This window comes from Delphinus delphis, chromosome 8, assembly GCF_949987515.2.
Source record: "Delphinus delphis chromosome 8, mDelDel1.2, whole genome shotgun sequence".
Classification (NCBI taxonomy): Eukaryota; Metazoa; Chordata; class Mammalia; order Artiodactyla; family Delphinidae; genus Delphinus; species Delphinus delphis.
Genome location: NC_082690.1, coordinates 56,755,512 through 56,768,125, shown reverse-complemented (window position 1 = coordinate 56,768,125; position 12,614 = coordinate 56,755,512). Strand labels below are relative to the sequence as shown.

At 51.6% G+C, this 12,614-nt stretch overlaps 1 long non-coding RNA gene across 1 annotated transcript; it reads right to left on the bottom strand.

Moving 5' to 3' along the window:
* Positions 1-6,070: 6,070 nt before the first annotated feature.
* LOC132429057 (uncharacterized) lies at positions 6,071-11,006 on the bottom strand. Its single transcript, XR_009520278.1, has 3 exons — positions 10,894-11,006; positions 9,160-9,467; positions 6,071-6,746 (listed from the first exon to the last, which is right to left on the bottom strand). It is a non-coding gene; the product is annotated as an uncharacterized lncRNA (long non-coding RNA).
* Between the last annotated feature and the right edge of the window lie 1,608 nt (positions 11,007-12,614).

Below are 12,614 nucleotides of genomic sequence, written 5' to 3'. Positions count from 1 at the left end.
ACACTAAGCTGAGAAAGGGTACGTCAACAGCCCAAGGTCACCAGCAGATTGGGGCAGCACTGACATGACCCTGAGTCATGCCCCACAGGGCAATCCTTACCCAAGGAGGAGTGGTCCGTCCCACACCACCCCCTCAGCTCTGGGCCAGGGATCTGGACCTTGGGAAGCCCCTATTATCTGAAGCATTTTCTCAGAATCCCCAGCTTCTGACCAGAGACTAAATATCAACCCACCCAAAGCATCGATAATGATGGTAATAACAGGCCTTAGTGCAGCCCCTACAGTGTGCCAGGCTCTGGGCGATCACTCTATGCTTCTTATCTCAAATATTTATATCAATAATTCTCTGGGCTGGGAATTTGTAGTTCAGAAAACAGAGGCTGGGAGCTGGGGGTGGGAGGAGTGTCACTTGCCTACCTGGACACAGCCAGAAAGTGAAAAGCTGGGACTTGCACCTCACGACACTCTGCATCTAAAAACTGTGATTGCCTTCTAGCCCCCATCCCACTTCTCACGGTAAAAGCACCCCTTCCCTTCTATCCCCAACTTTCTGAGGTTTTGGTGGGGCTACGGGTCACAGAGCCCAGGCCTCTGCTAGAGGGCCTGACCTTTTGGAGAATTCCATCTTCTGATCCACATAATATGACCCAACTGGACCAAACAGAGCTGTTTCCCTCAGCTTGCATCCATGGGTTCTGGGGGACCGCAGTTGGATCCCCTTTGGGATGCAAGCTCTAAAGGTGTGATCCTCAGAGCTTCCAGCAGCAGCAGCCCTATTCCCTGCCCCGTAAAGGAGATGACAAGGAGGGAGGAAGAGAAGAAACAGGCAGGGGTGTGGGGAGGTCGGTTGAGTCCCCAGCACTCCCTTGTCCCTCCCAGTTATGTGGGCCAGTGAATCCATGTTCCTCAGGCTCATTGGATCCGGGTCTCTATTTAGACTCTTGCATCTGGAGCCGTTCTGACTATCAGCCCTGCAATGTGCCGCAGAGTCCTGTGCTGCTGCTACGGGAGGTACAGGATGAATAAAGTTTCTTGTCCTCCAGGAACTAACAGTCTGGCCAGGGAGCTGGGTGGGCATAGTTCTGGGTTCTATCCCTGTTCTGTCTCAAATTTACTCTGCGATCCTTTCCCTCTCTGGGCCATAATTTTCCCATCTTTAACACGGGGTCGGGGGTAGATGTTGGGTTCAATGTTCTGCAAGATCCCCTACAGATCTACATAACTACTTTTTTCTTAAGAAAAAAATTTGAGGTATAATTCACATACCATACATTCACTCTTTTAAAGTGTACAGTTCAGTGGTTTTTACTATATTCACAGATTTGTCCAACCATCGCCACTTTCTAATTTCAGAACCTTTCCATCACCCCCAGAAGAAATCCTATACCTATCAGTCCCCATTCCATCTACCACGTCAGCCCCTAGCAACTGCTAATTTCCTATGGATTTTTGGACATTTCAAGTTCAAGTTCATCCATGTTGTCGCATGTATCAGTGCTTCGCTTCTTCTTAAAATGGATAGTATTCCATCGCATGGATATACCCCATTCTGTTTATCCATTCATCAGTTAATGGAGATTTGGGTTGTTTCCACTTTTTGGCTATTATAAATAATGCTGCTGTGCGTATTCATGTACAAGCTTTGTATGAAATATATGCTTTCAATTTGTGCGTGTGTGTGTATAGGAGTTCAGTTGCTGGATCATATGTAGCTCTGTATGACTTTTGAGGAATTGCTAAACTGTTTTCCACAGTGGCTGCACCATTTTACATTTCTACCAGCAATGTGTGAAGGTTCCAATTTCTCCACATCCTCGCCAGCACTTGCTGTTTTCTATCTTTTTTATTTTTGTCCATCCTAGTGGGTGTGAAGTGGTATCTCATTGTGGCTGTGATTTGAATTTCCCTAATGGTTAATGATATTGAGCATCTTTTAATGTGCTTATTGGCCACTTGTATATCTGCTTTGGAGAAATGTTTATTCAAATCTTTTGTCCATTTAAAAAATTGGGTTATCTGTTTTTTTATTGTTGAGTTGTAGGAGTTTTTAATACATACTGGATACTATATCCGTACCAGATACAGTGTTTGCAAATATTTGCTCTCATTATGTGGACTGTCTTTTCCCTTTCTTGATAGTGTCCTTTGAAGTACAAAGTTTGTCATTTTTATGAAATACAATTTCTCTATTTTTTTGCCCTTTGGTTGCTTGTGCTTTTGGTGTCATATCTAAGAAATCACTGTCTTATCCAAGGCCACGGAGACTTACACCTGTGTATTCTTCTAAGAGTTTTCTAGCTTTAGCTCTCACATTTAGATCTTTGATCCATTTTGAGTTAATCTTTGTAAATGGTATGTGGTAGGGGTGCAACTTCATGCTTTTGTATGTGGATATCTAGTTGTCCCAGCATTTCTTATTAAAAAGACTATTCATTCTCCATTGAATTGTCTTGGCTCCCTTGTCAAAACTCAATTGACCGTAAATGTATGGGTTTATTTACACAATTACCTTTTAAGTGACATCTAGGAAGTAAGTTACAGTAGGGTCCGCATAGTCACAACTATGTGACAGGTAGTGTGGCAGAGGGAGGAGAACAAGCGGGAAATTTGGATCGCTGCAGACCTGGGTTTCAATTCCAGATCTACTGGAACCCCAGGCAAACTACTTTATGTGTTTTTTAATAAACAGTATTACACTGTATTATTCTTGTTGTAAAAAATACCAACATCTGAATGTTCCTGAGCCTTGGTTTCCCCCTCTGTCATGTTTCAGCCCCAGAGCTGGTGTAAGTCCCCACATGAGAGGGAGGGAGCAGAAGGGTATTGCAGGCGGGGTCAGGGGCATAAGCAATGGCTTGGAGGCTGGAAAGTGCAGGGTGTGATGTGGGGAACCATGAGAGGTCTGTAGGCCTTGGGGGCTTGGTGGGGGTGAGCGTTGAAAGGATGCCTCTCTTTCAGTTGGTGAAAAAACAAGAGTCTGGTGCCTGCATCACAGCATAGCTCAGAAGACGCCTCCCATGTCCCCCTCGAGAGCGCTATGGCCGAGAGGCCCAGCCGTGACACCCAGCCACACTTCCCAGCCACAGGGCTAGAAGTGAGCAGGCTGCACGTGTCGTGAGGCTCTTGGCTCCATTCCAGTCTGGGTTTGGTGGGGTTGTGCTAGGAGAGGAAGGTGATTGGGGTCCAGCGGGAGGGCTTTGGTTTCTTGCTTTGTGGTTAAGTGAGCAAAATATGCAGAAGGTCAGGGAGGAGAAAGTACAAAAGGAAAGTAAGAGGAAACTACCATTTGCTGAGCACCTACTGCTTCCAGGAGGGACTCTGATGAACTTAATCTCAGCTCACAACCACCCAGAGAAGCAGGAGTTAGGAGGAGCATGTCCATTTCATAGAACCTGAAACTGGCTCAGAGGAGGATGCATTTGCCCAGGATCACACAGCCGGCAGGTGACAGAGCTAGGACTTGTACCTCATTCCATCCGTCCTGAAGCACAGGCTTTTCTGGCAATGCCAGGCTACCCTGGAGAAGGGAGAGAAAAAGAGGAGGAGAGGCCCAGCAGAAGGAGAGAGTCACACTGAGGGGAAAATAAAGAGAGGCAAAAATAAAAATCAAGGGTGGAAAGAGCGTGAGGCCGCAGCCGAGGCCTGAAGCGGGTCCTCAGGGAGTAGCCGAGGGTGGGGACGGCCAGAAAGTGGCTCACGGAACCTGGAGCCAAGAGCCCTGGTTGGCCTGAGAACTGGCAAAGCTCTCACCTCAAGATACTGAAGAGGGGGAGGCTGGCATGGGGGCAGCAGGGTCTGCCCGGGAGGAGGGCAGCGGGGCCGGATGGCCAGGGGCTGCCAAGCAGGGCCCTTCGCACACCATCCAGCTCAAATCACCGCTGCAGCCACGTGGGCTGGCAGGCCCTCGCCCCCGACATGCAAAGCAGGAGGCCTGGAGGTGGGAGCAATGACCAGGCCTTCCTGAACACTGGTTGATCTTGGGACAAACTCCGTAATGTGACCCGTAAATAAGGTGGCTTCGTAGTTTATTGTTCGAGCAGGGACACTCCGAAGTGAGTGGGGACAATGGGCACAAATGGATACTGGTGGCCTCCAGCCTCCAAGGCCCTGCATGGTCGGGCCCAGCGTGCTCCTGCTGCAGCTGCCCCCGGCTCTCTGCGCCTCCTCCCGGGCCTTCCTCTGCGGACACTTAGGGCTTCAGCATTGTCTGGAACAGCCCGCCCCACGCCATCCCCGTCTCCACGCCTCTTCATTGTTCCTACTTGCCCCCAGAACCCAGCTCAAGCCACACCAGTGCCCTTGGTGAGCAGCCCAATACATTATGTGCTTTTCCGCCACGGCTCCAATCACAATCACAATAATCCAAGAAATTCATAACTGCGCGTTTGATTGTTTTAAAGTCTGTCTCCTTTCCTAAGGACTTGCACTAGGAAGGCGAAACTGAAGGATTGGGTCTGACTTGCCCACTGTTGTATCCTGAACACCCAGCCAAAGGACACAGTGTGTAAATTAATAAAGCAACTCCCAGGGCCCCCGTATGGCCACATGAACCCCTTGTATTTGGGGGTTCTTTCCTATCCAAGGAAAGGAAAGGAAGGAGCTAGTCCTAAAGAAAAGAACTTCTTGGGTACACTGTGCACTTCTGATTTCTTCCACAGGCTCTGAGCTCCTTCAGGGAGAGATTCATTCCTTTCTTGTCTCTTCCCCAGTTTCTACTCTAGTTTTGGACCTGGACAAGGGGCTCAAGTTGGACTTTCTGATGAGTGATGGCAATGTGAATATCACCGTGGTGGATCACAGAAAGACTGAACTGGGAGGAACCTTAGAGATCATGAGATAACATGCAAATGCTGAGTCCAGGCCCCAGGGTACCATAGGCACAAAAATTGTTAGTGTCTCTTCTTTTAGAGGTCATCTTGTCCAACCAACCACCTGTTTTGTTTTTTTTTTAGTGTACCATTCAGTGGTTTTAGTATGTTCACAAAGTTGTGCAATCATCGCTACTATCTAATTCAACAATATTTTCACCACCCGAAAAAGAAACCCCATACCCAATAGCATTCATGCCTCCCTTTCTCCTCCCCTCAGCCCCTGGCTACCACCAGGCATCTTTTTTTAAAAAATACTTATTTATTTCCTTTGGCTGCGCCGGTCTTAGTTGTGGCACGCAGGATCTTCATTGCGGCACGCAGGATCTTTAGTTGCAGCACGCAAACTCTTAGTTATGGCATATGGCCTCTAGTCCCCAGTCAGGGATCAAACCCGGGCCCCCTGCAATGGGAGCACGGAGTCTTAGCCACTGGGCCACCAAGGAAGTCCCCAGCCATCTTATTTTAAAGACAAGGAAACTGAGGTCCAGAGAGGGCAGTGCCTTATCTAATGTCACATCGTCAGCCAGCAGCAGAGCCAGGCCTCCTGACACCCAGTCTACTGCATGTCTGAGCTCTCTCTGGGGGCCTCCAGTGTTCTTTGGTGACTGACATGAAAGAGCTTTTTAGCCCATTAAGTTGAGGCTAACAGGTAAGATGAGACTGGACCATCTGTAGTTATGCCCTTGACCCTTGAGAGCCTGCCTGTGCCCAGGGTAGAGCTGAGGGCTGTTGAGGGCGGAAGACACACCTAGAAATCATTTCCAACTGGTACCTTGCTTCCTACAATAGCCAGTGTCCTTTCATAGCTGGGGATGCCTTCTCCCAAGCGACCACACTGCCTCCTTTCACTTCCTTCAGCCCTCCCCAAAGGCCCCCTTCTCACGGAGGCCCACCCTGACCACCCTGTTGAAAAGTGCAAACAGGCTCACCCCGCCCTGCTGGAAGTCTAGCCTCCTTCCAGGTAGACGTTCCCTCCATAGCACTTATCTCCATCTATCCGACAAACTGTATCCTTCATTTCGTTATCTGGTTACTGTCTGTCTTCCCTACTAGAATGTCAGCTCTGTGAGGGCAGGGATTTTGTCTGCTTGGCGCACTGCTCTACCCCAGCTCACAGAATAGTGCCTGTTACCTAGAAGCTTTTCACAAATATTGGTTGAGTGAGTGCATGACAAAATGAACGGTTAGCTCTTATTGCATTTAATTCTTATCAGCAATAGTCAGGGGAGGGGTTATTATGCTTGTTTCATAGATGTGTCTTCATCCACCTCAGGTTGCTCTAACAAAATACCATAGATTGGGTGGCTTAAACAACGGGCATTTATTTCTCACAGTCCTGGAGGCTGGGAAGTCCAAGATCAAGGTGCTGGCTGATCCGTTCTTGGTGCAAGCCCTCTTCCCAGCTTGCAGACGGCTGCCATCTCACTGTGTGTTCACGTGACCTCGCTGTGAACTCGGCAGGAGAGAGAGAGAGAGAGAGAGAGAGATCGAACTGGTCTCTCTTCCTCTTCTTATAAAGGCACTAAGCCCGTTGTGAGGGCTCTACTCTCATGTCCTCATCTAACCCTAATTAACTCCCAAAGGCCCCACCCCCAAATACCATCACACTTGGGGGTAGGTTTTCAACATAGGAATTTTGGGGGGGGGACACAAACCTCCAGTCTATAACAGATGGCAAGCTGAGGTCCAGAGAGGTCATCTGGGAGGGTCACTATTGTCCTTCTCAGCCCTTCCTGTCAGGGGAGCCTGGATTAGGGTCAAGGTGGGCATGAGGAAGCAGGGGCTAACTTACCAGGACCCCCGAAAGTTGAGTCAGCCTGTGAACCCAGCCTCTGCATCTTCCTGCAGTAATGTAGCAGCTTCCACATTCCATGCCTTAGCCAAAATGCAAAAAGAAAGAAAAGAAAAAGGCAGTGCTATATTTTAAAATGGATTTAGCTTTGTGAGTTTCAACATCGGAGACTGCTGTCCATGACGTCATGGGCCCTGAGGCCCTGTGGGCATCGCTACTGACACTTCACGTGGTAGGCTGGGCCCTGGGTCCACACGTTCCTCTTGCCAGAGCTGTGTGAGCCCGAGGGCAGGCAGCGGCTCCATCTACAAGCCTGGGCCAGACCCGCTGAACCAGGATGGAGGCCGGATGGAGCCAGGCACTGGGCAGGCAGGGGACACACTCCAGTAACAGCCCAGTGCAGCTTCTCTCTCCGTGCCGTTCAGAGGTCTTTGAGGTCCACCTCTCGTGGTATCCGCGGCAGCCCTGGGGCACACAGAGGGTCAACACTCTGCTCTGTGTCTTCCCGTGGGGGAGCAGAGTGCAGAGTGCTGTGCTGTCCTGCTCCGTCACACAGCTGGGGAGTGCTGGCCTGGCCCATCGCTAGGGGAGCTCGAACCCTGCCCTCTGATTCTAAATGCTACGAGGAGAGGGCATGGTCCTTGCCCAAGAGCAGCCGACAGACTGAGACTGTGGGGAAACCGCTTGGTCAGGTCCAAGTCTTCATTTTACAGCAGAAGAAACTGAGAGGGCAGGGACTGGCCCAAGGTCACAGAGTCGATCTACAAGCCAGGCAGGCCTGGATACAGGCTCTGGATTCCTGGCTGGGAGTATTTCCGACTATATCTGCACTTAAACAGTTCCATTTGGGCGGAAGAGACACCAGGCCTTTCCAGAATCCGGTCTAAGGCTGGCTTCCAGGATCTGCTGTCAAGGCTTAGTCCTCAGGGAACAGCTGCTGGCAAAAGGAGGTGAGGTATTGATTATGGCTGGGGGTGGGGAAGTGCGGCTGAGACCCGGTGGGAGAGAAGGGATGGGGAAGGGTGGTGGAAGTTTCTCCGAGAGACAAACCAAAGATATATTCATTTTTGCTTTTCCTTATCTGTAATTCTCTAATTTTTCTGCAGTTCTAGAATTCATTTTTCATATTTGAAAGTGAGAAACTATTTAGTTGGGAATGGTCTGGAAATCCAGGGTCGCCTCATTCCTGACCGACTGTGTGAACTTGGGCGGTCCCCCACCTCTCTCTGGGCCGGTCTTGGAAATGCTGGGAATAAGGTTGCCCCATGAGAAGTAAATGAATCCAAAGGCTCCCTGGCTCAGGACACAGCTCTCCAGCCTGGTCATCAGAGCTCTTCACCTGTCCAAAGGAAGAACGCAGCAACCCAGGAGTGAGGCAGCCAGAGAAAAGCCAAGGTTCAGAGAAGCCCACTTTGGTCGTGTGCCCATCCATCCAGCACGGTCCAGAGGTAGGCGTTATCTGAAGGCCGTGCCCATCCCAGTCCCCACAGAGGGCCTCTCGGCTCCGAGTGGAGACGGTTCGTCAGGCTTCACGCCAAGGTCTGCATGAACTGCTCGCTGCCCCAGCCCTCCTCGCTCTTTGCTTGGGTTCTAGGCCCACCAGGCAATGGCTCCCCAGAGACCTGGCTCCCAGGAGGGAAGGAGACCGGGGAGGGGACAAGAGTGTTCCTGTCAGTAGAAAGGGAGATGGCCTGGTGTCAGTTATAATAGCATTGGGAGGAGGCAGCGATCTTGAGTGACATGGTTAGGGCCAGCTGTCCGACCTCTCTGGGTGTCTTGAGGAAGGTCAATGTCAGGACAGCCAGACGAGGGCCAGACTCTGGGCTGGTCAATCACCTGGGACCTGTGTAGTGTTTAGAACACTGCCTGGTATAAAATAAGGAGCTAATAAAAATTGCTGAGTGAAAGTTAGCTGTGGCCTGTCTGGACGGCTGGGTGGAGTGGTGGGTCCACAAAGGGAAGGGTGCTTTGATCCCAGCCACCTGCCCAGCTGGAGGCCTTGTCTCTCTGAGGCTCAGCTCACACCATCTCTGCCACCCATGAGCACCTGGCTGACTGTTCTGAAATGTGGGATCACTTTCTGGTCTTCCCATCCCAGCTCCCCTCTGATGTCCAGGCCAGGGAGGGATCATGGCTCTCCAGTCTCTGAATTATGTCCCCACCCACCACCTGTCACTTACCTCCCACCAGCAGTGGGCCAAACCTCAGAGGCCGGGAATTCTAGGTCAGCCTGGGAGCCCGCAATGTCAGGGCTGGAAGGCCTTCAGTGTGTACCTTGTCTACCCCTCTTCCAATGGAGGCATGGGGAAACTGAGGCCCAAAGAGGGAAAGGACCCCCTCCCACCCCCATCTCCAGTTTGCATAGTCTGGGAGCCCGTGGCTGGGCTGGAGCTTGGCGCAAGCCCGGTGCTTTTTCCCAGCCTCCTCTGTTCTCCACAGGTCCCCAGAGGCCGCTCCGGAGACTATGCTCCCCCGCCTTCTGTGGCCACACCTCACCTGGTCTTCGTTTGCTTCATCCTCCATGGCTCTGTCTGGGATAATTCTCTCCAAGCGGGGTCAGCCCCCTGGGAGCAGGCAGCTAACGAGCTTCAGATGTCCAGGCCAAACTGCTCACGGAAGGCGGATGCTGAGATGCTCGCGCTGATTAAGGACACCGGCCAGTGGTGGTGGCTCAGAGAGGTCACCTCCTCTTCCCTTCACAGGGTACTTAACTCCCAACTTGGAAGCAGCAGGTGCCAGTGTTTCACCCCAGAAACCCTGGCCGGGGTGTCTGTTTCAAGGAAGTCTGGAAAAGGGCAGGGAGGCTGGAGGACAAAGGCATTTTGATTGTTGGGGAATTTATATCTTTTTCTTTCAAAGCTTTTCTGGGTCCAGAGCTGGTCTTTCCCCTGAGGTAGCAGCAGGGATGGGAAGGGAGGTGGGCAAGCTGCTTGTTGATGACCAGCTCTGTGCATGCTGCGGGCTGAGCACAAATGTCATCTTCTCCAACCCTCACAGGAACCCTGTAAGGTTAGGACTGCCATCATCCACTTTACAATGAGAAAAGGTGATCTAAAGATCAGAGAGGTGAGGCAATTTGTCCAAGGTCACACAGCCTCTGAATGGCCAAATGAGGTTTTCAGCTCACCTCTGTCAGAGTCTACACTCTTCCCTACAGCAAACTGATGTTTCCAGAAGACCAAGGTGGTATATTATGGTCTCAAAACTGCATGAATGGTGAGGACCTGTGGGCTGCACTGGGGTTCCAGATACTGAGGCTGCCTTTGCAGCTGACTCACTCCTCGATCTTGACAGGGCAGCAGATTTCATAGTTACAAAATGGGGATCATCATCTCAAACTCAGGTGAGGTAATACTAATTGCCATCCATCATCACATCCTTAGCCACGCCTGGAACACATTCTGGGCACCAGACCCTCTGCTGGGGGCTTTCCGTTGGTTAACTGGTTAGAGCTTGGATTCTAGCTGTGTGACCCTGGGTGAGTTACTTTACCTCTCTGTGCCTTCATTTCCTCATCTGTGAAATGAGGATAGTATTAGTTCCTATCTTACGGAGTTGTGAAATGAAGTTAGTTAATATTTGTAGAGGGCTTAGAAGAATGCCTGGCACAGAACACACAGCCAGCACGTGTGTTAGCTGATACTGAGCTCAACCTTTTGAGACGGGTGTTGAGATTTTCCCTGAAACACAGACGTAGAAACTGAGGTGAGGCAATGCAGTGATTCTCAAATTCAGTGTGCAACAGAATCACCTGGAAAGTTCATTAAAATGTGGAGGGCTGGGTCTAACCCCAGGGTCTCTGGTTCGGTAGGTCTGGGTTGGGACCCGAGGATGCATTTCTACCATGTTCCCAGGTGAGGCTGATACTGCTGCTCTCCCTCTCTGAGAACCAGTGCTCCAGTAGACCTGAGCATGGCCCCCGTCAGCTAGGACCTCAGTGCAGAGGCTCAAGAAATAATTCAGCGTGTGAGTGAGTGAGTGAGGATTACAGGGAGCCGAAAGGGTGTTGGACCAGGAGCCCCGGGGTTCGGGTCCTGAATTTGCTCCCATCTCCCTGCGGGACTTGACCAAATCATTTTCCCCTGCAGCCTTGGTTTCCTCCTCTGTGAAACAGGGGTACCAATAATCCTTCCTCACTGAGCTCTGTGAGGATGAAACAGGGCCTGGCACAACTCTGACACCCACGGCAAAAGTGACAAGCGTGGTCTTGGACAGTGACAGGCTACTCACCGTGATCCTCACTGCTGCTCCTCTCCTCTCCCAGAACCGCAGGCTGCAGCTCATCTCTTCCCTTCTTTCTGAAACCAGAGTTGGGAAGACCGGGGCCACATTGTCCCCCAAGCCCCATGGCCCGCAGCAGAGGGCAGTGTGCTTGCTGTGGCTACAGGCTGCATGAAAGGGCCTGTGTTCTGGCCGCTCACCTCCCACTGTGTGCCCAGTGGTTTTCTATTTCAGTTGCTGTAAAAATATCACCTTTGATCTCAGCTTGTGGCTCTTAAAAAAAGAAGAAACCACCAACAGGCTGGTTTTTCATTCTCCCCGGCCCCACCTCCGTCTCACCTCCAGCTCCGTGTGCTCCCCTCCATCCCCTCCCCGCTCATCCTCTCCTCTCTGGAGCCCCAGCACTCTGGCTGGGCAGAGCACCTTAGGAATCAGCTTATTGCTCTGCGTGCCTCCCCCGGTTCCCCCACCGGGCTGTGTGCCGAAGGAACAGGATAAATGAGGGTGGAGAAGACTGCCCTCTCCCCTCCTCCCTCTCTCCCTGCCCCTTCCCTTCTGTTCTGAGGACCAAGAATCTCCAAGATTCCCTGCTTCTCCAGCTGCTGCTGAGCGCATGGTATCAATCACATCCCTGCATCTGTGAAGTCTTGAGTCTTCCCCAGAGTAGGGCGAGAATAGCTAGTGGGGCTGAAATATTTATATCACACCATCAACTCAGAGAGTCCGGTGAGCAGCCCAGATTTGCCTGGAGGAGTGGCCTTCAGACTTGATGAGTCTAATACCCCGCCTCCTGGCTCAGCAGGTATGGAGACAACCCCCTGCCCCCAAACACACATACACCCTTGCCTCTTGCCTCTCTGAAAACTCTGGGGAGATGCACCCAGCTCTGGCAGAGGGGCCAGAGAATCGCCCTCAGAAGTTTTGTGGCTGAGAAGCATTTGTGCCAATTGAGAGGACAAATGAGCCTGTGACTCACACCAGGCTTGGAACTGTTGTCACATTTTTCTTTGGTTTCAGTTTTTAGAGAAAGAGACAAAATCCCACTCATTCAGTAAACGCTTCTCCACAGGTCATCTGCGCCTGGCCCGGTGCTGACATGGCCACTGCCCTTCCTCAGGAGCCCCCTTCCCATCCCTGCTGGTAGAGACACAGATGTGTGCAGGGGTCAGGCAACCAGGGTGACAGGGAGTGCAGGAGCTGGGGCACTGGGTGAGGCCCTGACCCAGCTTGGGTCTGCCTCGAGGAGGTCCTGCTGGAGCAAAAAAGGCAAGGCTGGGAAGTTACAGGAAGCTGGAGGCAGCCTTGATAGAAGGGGAAGCTTCAAATGGAGCCATGGCCTGGGGTATTCAAGGTGGAGTGAGGAGGGCCTGTTGAGAGGTGAGGTGGGGAGAAGTCAGGCCTCATAGGGCTGAGAATGGTAGGCAAAGAGCTCTGCTGGCATTCCCAAATCAGCGGGGAGCCCTTGCAGGGTCTGAAGCAAGTGTGGACTGTTCATGAAGAAAGGGTTTCCGGGGGCATGGAGGACCTGGGCAGAGGAGGTGAAGTCCTGGGTGTGTGTCCAGTGTCCAGGCCACAGCCTCGTTTAGCATTAACCACAGCTGGCCGGGGCCCAGACTGAAGTCCTGCAGACCAGCCCACAGCCCTGGGCTAGGCAGGGGGTATAGCCAATTTGGCTGCCACCGCTGGGCAGGGGCTTCGGGAGAAGAAGCCTGACTCATCAGTGTCCCCAG